General features: G+C 41.8%; 1 protein-coding gene across 2 annotated transcripts in view; it reads right to left on the reverse strand.

Annotated features, from left to right (window-relative positions):
- The window catches only part of si:dkeyp-69b9.6, a 42481-nt gene extending 32822 nt beyond the window's left edge, over positions 1-9659 (reverse strand). For both annotated transcript variants that reach the window (XM_039742310.1, XM_039742309.1), the window contains exon 1: positions 9252-9659. The gene's annotated coding sequence lies outside the window, so the exon portion shown is untranslated. The remainder of the gene's footprint in view (positions 1-9251) is intronic.
- Between the last annotated feature and the right edge of the window lie 643 nt (positions 9660-10302).

Consider the following 10302-nt stretch of genomic DNA (forward strand, 5'->3'; position numbering starts at 1 on the left):
GATTTGAGCTTTCATAGTTTTCATCCCCTTTCTCTGTAAATTTGACATTCGTTTGCTCAGAGCTGGATGTGCTTCCTGCTTCCTGAGCAGCACTTCTTTTCTCCACTCTAGCGGGCCACTTCTTCTCTTTTTTCGTCGGCATCTATTTAGGTTAAAACTGATAAAGTCAGTGTTTGTGTTGCAATTACTTAGTATGTTTTCCTTAATTTTTCACTTAAGTTGGAACTTAAATCTTCCATCTGGCTCAAGAATGATTTAAGATATGAAGAGGTAGAGGAGGTGACAGCGAAGGTGGTAGGGATGAGAACTGCGCCGGTACACATGTGCCGCTCGGCCGCCCTGCTGGCCAATGACAAGAGCTGTCTTTACAATAAAATAAAATAAAAAGAGGAATAACCTTGGAGGTCAATCATCACACCGAAAGCGGATAGTAGATGTCACGTAGTATATATGTACAGTACCAAATTTCAGGTCAATAGTTCAAACGGTTTGCGAGCTACAGGTGATTTAAAATCCTGGACAGACAAACGGACTGCCATGGCAGCGTATTATATAAGAAGATCTGTACTGGTGAATTAGTGAATTCCAAAATAATTTAGGATACTTACATTTAAACATACCCTTAAAAGCTGTTTTTGTAACAAGTACTTTTAAAACCTGGTTTGTCAGAGAACCACTCAGGTTTGCAACATTTGCTATTGTAAGATTTGTATTTACACAATTAGCTTGTTAAAAACACACTAAATAGTAACATTTAACAGATGAGTCATATTTTTACATGACATATTTTTTCCCCCAATACCTCAGAACTCTTGTAAAAGAGCCTTTGCTGTGCTGTTTCCAAAGTGTCTGACATGAGTGATCAGATTTTGTTATTGCTTAGCCTGTGTGCAAATCCACAATTACAAAAGTTGCTTGTAGCCAATTAACGTCATTAACGTACAAATCTAATATATGACATATGCTTTTACTACGTTCTTCACATTTTAGGGGTTACGCTCATAAGCATTAGTTTACCCATGAAAACCAAACAAATAACACAAATTTAGTGTCTTCGGAATCGTATTCAGCAATGAAGCAGTGCTGTTTTGCTGTACTGGACGTGTACATATCATAGTAATTGAGAGATGTGCTTCACGGACTGAAATCTTAAATACATTTTACATTAGTATTAACAAATGGAGCAGCTGCATTTCTTTGGTGATGTAGATAAGCCAAATAGACACTTCATTTGAAACTTCGATGTTTAATTGCTACGACTGGTGTTGTCACTGCCACTGTGCCCATACGTGTACGTGAAGGCGTGTGAGGTGGTTTCACCTGCAACCCTGAACTGTATCAACCAGTAACAAAATGGATGGATGCGCAGAGAAAAAGGTACAGATGTGCTCATTACAATCAAAGAACGATTGCACAGCATCTGTTCCTTTATCGGGACCGTGTAGGACACTGTATTAAAAGCAATTAACCCCCCCCGTAACTTCATCTGCTGTAACAAATGAGTAACACTACAAGCTGAAGAGTTACAACTCCCATCTGGGGCTGAACGCATCTGATTGCGCTCTCAAAGTTGTACAAATCTGTTCCTTAAGTAACTCGTAAAGGGATAAAACTGGCAATAGTAAAGGAATAAAACTTGTAATAACAAAATTATTCTGTGTGTCTGTCTGTGTGTTGGCTTTTTTTCTTTTCATTATTATGCAAGTTTTCCCCATTTGCACTTGATGCATTTGTATTAGCAGGGTGAACAAGAGCCAGAGGTAACAGTATTGGCGTCTGGCAAGTTGCCACCAAGATAAGGTTACATACCTTGGTATGAATCTCAGGATGGCGTGCCTCTAGACGACTCTTCAGGTTTATGATGTTCTTTCCCGCGAGCGTCATTCCACGTGACTTACATCGAGTTTTATTTTCATCAGCATTGTAATTAAAGTTGGTCCATATGTCTGACCGCTTTTTTCACCTAAGAAACACGTTGGCTGTCATAGCAGAGCGGAGTGGAGCAGCACTCTGGCTGATGTGATGATTTCCTGACGGGGCCTAAACTTAGTGTTATCCAATTAGGTAAGGGGGCTGGGGGGCAGACCCAGGAGATCTATACGTCCCCCACGCCACAAGGGGGCAAACGCCCTGGGTAGCAAGGGGACCACGGAGAAATAGCAGGGAGGCTCAAACCCATGGGGGCCTGTGGCTACCGTCAGGGGGCGCCCCAAACTTCATAAAGCCCGGGAGATCTACACTTCCGCCACACCTGGGAGGGTGGAGGAAGGACCTTCCAGCAACGCCCGGCGTGCTTTCAGGTGCTCATGCAGCACTTCCGCCACATCAGCGAGCACCTGGAGCACATCCGGGTGACTATAAAGGGGGCCGCCTTCCTACAGTCAGGGAGCTAGAGAGTCGGGAGCTGGAGGTGGACGAAGCTCCAGCGACAGGAGGAAGAAAGGCGACCCACAGACATTGGAGAAGCCGTGTGTAGGGGTGTTTAGTGCTGGATGCACTGTGTGCTGTGAATAAATGTGTGTGTTTTTGTACTAATACTGGTGTCTGTCTGATGGTGTTCGGGCGACCTCTCACACCAATTACAAGGGTGCTTACACATTTTTAAAATTGCACCGCTGCATTCATGCTCGTTATTTGTTGTGTAATGTCATGTGTAACAGAGATGTGCAAAGGCCTTCATATCGCACACTGTCTAGTTGTCTGTAACATTTTCGTTTTGCTTAGTTTAGTCAACAATTGAAAAAATTTTGTTGATGAGTATTTTTCATCTTAGTTTTTAGCAGCATAATTAACATTGGGAAGGACCTTATTATAAAAACAGGGAGGGATGGAAAGAGACAAAAGAAGACAGTCGGGAGGACAGTGGAGAAATGAACAGTCGGGAGGAAACTAGATGGCAGCAGCAAGCATGGAGGAGAGGAAACCAGGTGACCAGGCCCCAAGAGCAAGAGTGAAGTGAATGGTGCTCCATGGTGTGTCCCTTTTGAATTGTGTCCATGCAGGGACATGTAACAAACCTCCATGGGATCCCTCTAGTGCCATGCTAATGTATGGGATGATAGCGGTCTGGCTGTGCGCATGCCGGTCAAGGTGGTCATAGCTCTCACTGTCTCTGCCATTCGGAAGCCATGCTGGGGGCCAGTTGGGGAGATTTGGAGTTAAAAATGCTGTGGGCTGGCTGAGGAATGACTTGGCGCTGGGATGGTTTTATCTGAATTTGAATGACTATTTTATTCAGATTTTAGAATTGTTACTTTACGTATTTTTTTTTTTTTAAATGCACTGCACTTTAGGACACTGTTTGTTTAAAATAAAAGCACTTAAGCACTTGCACCTACTGTACCTCTTGCCGACTTTGTGTGTCCTAAATTGTCTGAAACATCCCTGTTATGTTATCGACGGTTCCAGGTTTAAACTGCAAGAGACCACAGAGCCAACCTGGACCATCACATGGTGTATATAGTTTATACACTTTTGATATTCTTAATACGATCAATCCACATAACACTGAACTGAAAATTAATATACCTTAAACAATTAAAATATAAATCAGATGCAGCTGTCCATTACCTGTAGATGCTACATCAACCTTCAAACTCACATTTATTGTCATGTCTACAAAAAACAGAACAATTCTTATTTACATGTCTGTGTTCGATACAACAATTCACTCAACTCTCTAGTTCACACTAACAGCTCTGCTGCAGAATTTGCACACGCTGTGCCCGATACTTGCTGGGATAGGCTCCAGCTACTCTGTGACCCTGCTCAGGATAAAGCGGATCTAGAAAATTGACAGACAGATGGACAGACGTAATATCCAACCAACCAAGTTAAAGTAGATGATACCCTGTAGACAAGACAGCCAACATAACCCGTAATGTGCAGGACTGTATTTTACCAATTTCAGCAATGTAGGTTTCCACACATGAGTAATAGTTAGATTCTATGTCTTTACCAGCCTATAATGTGGGAGAGACTTTGTCACTGTATTTGCATGAAGACAAAGCAATTAAACAGACTATAAGTGTACATGAAAGTTAAAAGGACACCTCATTGAACAAGCCGTCTTTTTACCAAAATGGGGATGGGACAGCTAAGAATCAAAAACGCGTTTGACTTGGTTTAAGTTAAAAAGAGCAATCACAGTCCCAATGAGGCACTATACAGGCATATTGCTTTTGGTATGAAGGATCCCCAGTTGCGCTTCTTGACACATTACAGCCGAAATATTTTTTGGCTAAAAGTCCTCAGTGTTGGTGTGTCAGAGAGAAAATATGCAGCATTGTTTATAATGGCACTCAGATTGCGTTTCATTTTCTCATTTGCTACTACCTCCAGGGGGTCTAGCATGCATCCCATAACTGAGCCTGCCCTTGTATTTAGTCTGTTGATTCAGTGTGCCACTCCTTATGTGATGTTACCATCACTCAGCACACTACAGCGCTGAAAATCACACTGCCCATCTCAGGGTTGTAGAAAATGTAAAAAGGATGTCACTTACCACATTAAAGGAACATAGTCTCTTTAGAAAAAGGAGTCTGTGCTGCCCTTTCTTTTATTGTTCATCTGTGCTATGAGACCAATCCAGTCTGTCACTGATGTGAACCCCCAAGTACCTGTAGGAGCGAATCCCCTCTACTTCCACTTCATTAATACTGACTGGGCATTGAGCCTCTCTGGTGTGGCAAAAGTCAAAAAGCAGTTCCTTGGTTTTGCAAATATTAAGTTTCAGACAATTCATTCTGCACCAAGAAACAAAGTTTTCCACCTGACTCGTATGGGTCACTCAGGAAGCGGTTTACTATCATGGACAATGACTCCTACCGACTGTATGATTATTTGGTTAAACAGAAGAGCACCTTCAGTAACAATCAATCAATCAATCAACATTTATTTATATAGCACATATTCATACAAAAAAATGTAGCTCAAAGTGCTTTACAAAATGAATAGAAAAACAGAAGACACAATAAGAAATAAACATAAGTCAACATTAATTAACATAGAATAAGTAAGGTCCGGTGGCCAGGGTGGACAGAAAAAACAAAAAAAAACTCCAAAACAGGGACTGAAACAACTGTGGTGCTGCAAGGAGCACCATGGGAGGCCAGTCCTATCAATGAATGACATCACAGCTGAAGTGGTCTTTTTCTCTTTGTGCTAAACGGTACTGAGCTGGTCTAGCAGTCACCTTAACATAAATAACCTTATGTGCAATCTACTGAGCCAATGACTGACATCCAATACTGCAAAACTCTAACTTATAAGTAGGTGCAATTTTAAATCACCTTACACTTAGTAAATATCTAAACTTTGTTCATTTCCACCCATTCATTCATTCATTTTCTGTCACTTAGCCTGGTCTGGGTCACAGGGGCAGCAGTCTGAGCCAAGAAGCCCAAACATTCCTCCTCCCACCTCCTCTGGGGGGGATACCAAGGTGTATCCAGGCCAGCTGACAGATATAATCTCCCCAGCATGCCCCAAAGTCGTCTCCTGGTTAGACATTCCCAAAACACCTCCCCAGAAAGGCATCCAGGAGGTCTCCTAATCAGATGCCCAAACCACCTCATCTGGCTCCTTTCAGCAAGGAGAAGTAGAAGCTCTGCTTTGAGCTGCTCCTGAATGTTTGCCCTCCTCACCCATATCTTGAAGGCTAAGCTCAGACAGGAAGCTCATTTCTACTATCTAGTTCTATTGTCCACTACCCAAAGCTTATGGCCGTAGGTTAGAGCAGAAAACGTAGATCAGCCAGTAAATCGAGAGCGTTCCCTTTCAGCATAACTTTCTCTTCATCACAAGTGACCAGTACAGCGTCCAGTGCCAATAATTACTTATAGATCATTTTTCTTATATGTGTATTTGTACCTTGTTAGCATGCCTATGATTATGATTCTTGTTATACTGTATTTATGTGTGCAGACCTATAAATATCTGGGAGTGCAGCTGGATGACAAATTGGACTGGACTGCCAATACTGATGCTCTATGTAAGAAAGGTCAGAGCAGACTATACTTTCTGAGAAGGTTGGCATCCTTCAACATCTGCAGTAAGATGCTGCAGATGTTCTACCAGACGGTTGTGGCGAGTGCCCTTTTCTACGCAGTGGTGTGCTGGGGAGGCAACATAAAGATGAAAGACGCCTCACGCCTGGACAAACTTGTTAAGAAGGCAGGCTCTATTGTAGGAGTAAAGTTGGACAGTTTAACATCTGTGGCAGAGCGACGGGCATTAAGCAAACTCCTGTCAATCATGAAGAATCCACTGCATCCACTGAACAGTGTCATCTCCAGGCAGAGGAGTAGCTTCAGTGACAGACTTTTGTCACCGTCCTGCTCCACTGACAGACTGAGGAGACCCCACACTATGCGACTTTTCAATTCCACCCGGGGGGAGTAAATGCTAACATTAATTTTATTTTAATTTTTTTCATTTTTAATTACTATTCTATTTAATATTGTTTCTTTGTATCAGTATACTGCTGCTGGATTATGTGAATTTCCCCTTGGGATTAATAAAGTATCTATCTATCTTTATATTAATGCCTTTATCTGCTGCTGTAACAGTGCAGTTTGTTGCATGACTAACAGTTTCCATCAATCTAAACTTCGTCTCATCCTCCGTGTCTATCAATACACCTCATAAGTGCAGAATCATCAAATTTCTGCAAGTGACATGACCTGCTGTTAAGGTTTATAACTCGAGGTGTACAGAGTGAAGAGTAAAGGACACAGGACTATCTCTTGTGGTGCTCCAGTGTGGCTCACATCCATATCAGAGACACAGTCCTTGAGCTTCACAAACTGCATGACAGGTAGTCCATTATCCAGGACACCATAGACTCATCCAACTAACTGCGTATCTCCTGACAGGCAGAAGGATATTGTTTTTACATTTGACAACAAATATTTACAAGCCCATTTTAGCGGAAAAAAAAAAACCCGAAATTAAATTAGATGTTAAATACACCTCTGCATGCAAAGAGACAGGATGTTACGTTAAATTGGATACTACAGATCAATTCTGTATCCAGACTACTTGCAGATAAATGGATGCAGTATAATAAAGCCAAAATTTTCCTTGAAATGCAAGAATTGGCTCTGCATCAAGCGCTTGCAATAAAAACTTAAAGCCTCCACAACCCTGATCTGTGTTACTCTGATTAAATAAAGTTTTTACAGACTTCCTTCAGTTATATAAATGGTGTTATTTATGAATTGTTTAGCAATTATTTTTACCGCAGATTATTAGCCTTTATATATTCTCCATTAATGACTGGGCCTCATATCTCACCTTAACAATAATAATTTTTATTCATATAGCGATTTACCATTCTTAAAATGCTTCATAGAAATTTTAAATGAACAACAGGGCATATAAAACATAAAAGTACATCCACATTAAACACTAAATAAAGATAAATACGGGATATACTAAGCCTTGCAATAGACAAAAGACAATAAAGCATAATAAAATACAAAAACACCACAAGAAAACTCTACATAAACCACATCATGTGTGATACAAATGCAACTCATCCTGAGCATCTGGATGGAGAGGTAATCTAAAAGAGGGCTCAGAATGTCAGGGTAAGTTAAATGCCTTCTTGAACAAATGAGTTTTAAGTTGCCTTTGAAAAGAATGAATTGAGTCGGCTGATCTTGTTAATTTAGGGAGTTCATTTTCAAGTCAGGGGGCTACAGAATGGAATGCTCTGTCATCCATAGGGCAGAGGCTTGTTTGAGGCACAACAAGATTGCCAGAGTCGCTGGACCTTAGTGGGCCAACAGGGCCACAGTGATGGAGGAGGTTACTGATGTAGTCCGGTGCAAGGCCATTTATAGGTTAGGAAATGGAATTTTATACTCAATCCTGTACAGTAAAGGCAGTCAGTGAGGGTGGAGCAGGATGGCCATAATGTGCTCAATGTTGCAGGTCTGTGTATGGACTCTTGCAGCCGAGTTTTTAACGAGCTGGAGCTGTTCTTGCCAGTAGGAAGTTATAGTAGTTGATGCTGGATTTAATAGAAACAGACACGTTTCCTGGCATTAAAAAAGCAGAGGAATGACAGAACACAATATATGTTTTGGAGGGGGAAGTAAGAAAGTTTCTTAATGTGATTTATGTGGGTAGAATAAGAAAGAGTGGAATCAAAAATGACACCAAGGTTCCTAGCAGAAGAAGGAGGTCTGATGATATCAAGAGTGACAGAGAAGAAGCTCATTTTCTTAAGCTAACCTTTAGTGCCAATTAGCATTACTTCAGTTTTACTGTAGTTAAAATCCGTCCAGGTTTCTCTGAGGTAAGTTATGGGCTATGAGACAGCTTTGATGTACTTTCACTTTTAACTCTGAATTAGATCCGAGTATCATCGCCATAAAAATGAAAACTCACTCCAAAGCTACATATAATATGGACAAGGGGGAGCATGTAGATGTGGAACAGCAGAGAGCCTTGAGTGACTCCTTGTGTGACCGGAGCTGAACTGGACCTGCTGTTGCCTAACAAATTCTTCGCTATCAGTCCGATAGGACCCAAATCACTGGAGGGCAGTGCCAGAGATACCCAGGATGGTGGTGTCCATTTTGGACAGTAGAATATCATGTTTTACAGTATCTAATGCTGCACTGCGCTCTGACAGAATTAATATTCTGGTTTACCCACACAGTCTGCTGCCATTAGCAAATCAATTGCAAAAGCAATTTTTATTTTATGCTTGAAATTTTACTTTTTTGTGGGTTGTTTACTACTTTCTTAAGGTAATGCTGTTATCTTCTAAAAGTTTGCATGAGATCTCATTTGATTCTACTCAATGGGCAGCCTCACAAGCCCGCTCCCTTCATGCAAACTTCGTTCAAAAACCACAAGTGTGCTTAATTCGCTTGGAAAGGCCACCTAAAGTAGGAGGCTGACACAAACTATTCAGCTTTAGATCAACTGACGTAAACCTACAACAAAATCTGTATTTGTTCTTGGTGTTTTGATACTGCTGCGGCTCACATTCAAGCCAACCCCCTGATTTGGTGGCCGATTTCAGCCACTTGAGAACAAAGCAGCAACAGAATCCCTGGGTCACTGTGCAGACGTCATTCGAGATTTCTTTTTTTTTTTAATTCACGTCCACACGCTGAATGACAACTCCACGCAAATCCACCCGCGTTAAGACAGGTCGCATCAGCGCCGCGCACACGAACGCGCACGAGTAGCTCCCGGCCGCGCTCCGCGGGAATGAAACGCATCTCACTCACCTCGGCGCCGTCGTTTCGCGGGCCGTGCATTCTTCCTCCAAGACCCTCCGGGGTTCTTCGTACCTTCGCCGAGATCCTTCTGTTTGTTTTATTTTATTTTTTAATCCCTTTCTCTCGTTCCCTGCCTCCAGAAAGGCCCGATCGGCCCCAGCTTCGGCCTCAGCCCAGCTTTCCTAAAGGACCACTTTTAGCCCGCCCTACCGGCGGTGCCGCCCTCTGCTGAGCACCGGTTCGCGGATCTCCTTTTTTCTTCGTTGCAGGGCTTTGATCCGACTCAAAGGCTGTCCCTGGTAACTGTACCTTTTGAGGTTTGAGGGTACGGATCCGGGGTATGTGTTTGGGTAGAGAGTGTGTATCTGTTAGAGGGAATCAACTGGGGAGGGGTGAAGGGGAAGCGAAAGGAACTGCTTCCGGGTTGCACTGCAACCAAATCGCTCCCCACACGCTCCCGCCTGTTTTCAGCCTCGCTTTAAAGAAATAAGTAGCCGTCTACTTAGAGAATGAGCGTTTAAAATCTTCTGCACATCCAAATAGTATGAATTACAGTTTCTAATATTATTAAAATTGTGATTCTTTTTCCGCCGAAAGTGGATTAATTTAGCCCGAATACGTTGAATATTGTAGTTGTTTTGTTTTATTTAAATGTACTTATATATTCTGTATAAGCAAAACCGTTAGCACGCTAGTGTGCCTGCTTGCTGGTGGACTGGTGCGCGAGGTTAAACTGAGACCTAACCTTGAGTGGAGCATGGTAACTAGGTACAGTACTAAAGTCAATATCATCAATATGACATATTCGTTCATTTTGAGAATTTACCACATTCTGAAAAACAAAATCTCGTTAATTATTTTTTAGTAATTTACAAGCTTAATAAAGGTATTCCGCATTAAACGGTGAATTATTGTAAAGAAAGGTCTTGTCACTTGTATCTAGCTCAGCTAAGTATCTAGCTCAGGCTACAGTTGTGAAAAAAAAAAAGATTATTACGATGAAAAATAATTTCCAGCTTTCGTATGCATTATTGTATGCTATGGCAAACCAGGGCATGTT

Source organism: Polypterus senegalus, chromosome 18, assembly GCF_016835505.1.
Source record: "Polypterus senegalus isolate Bchr_013 chromosome 18, ASM1683550v1, whole genome shotgun sequence".
NCBI lineage: Eukaryota > Metazoa > Chordata > Cladistia > Polypteriformes > Polypteridae > Polypterus > Polypterus senegalus.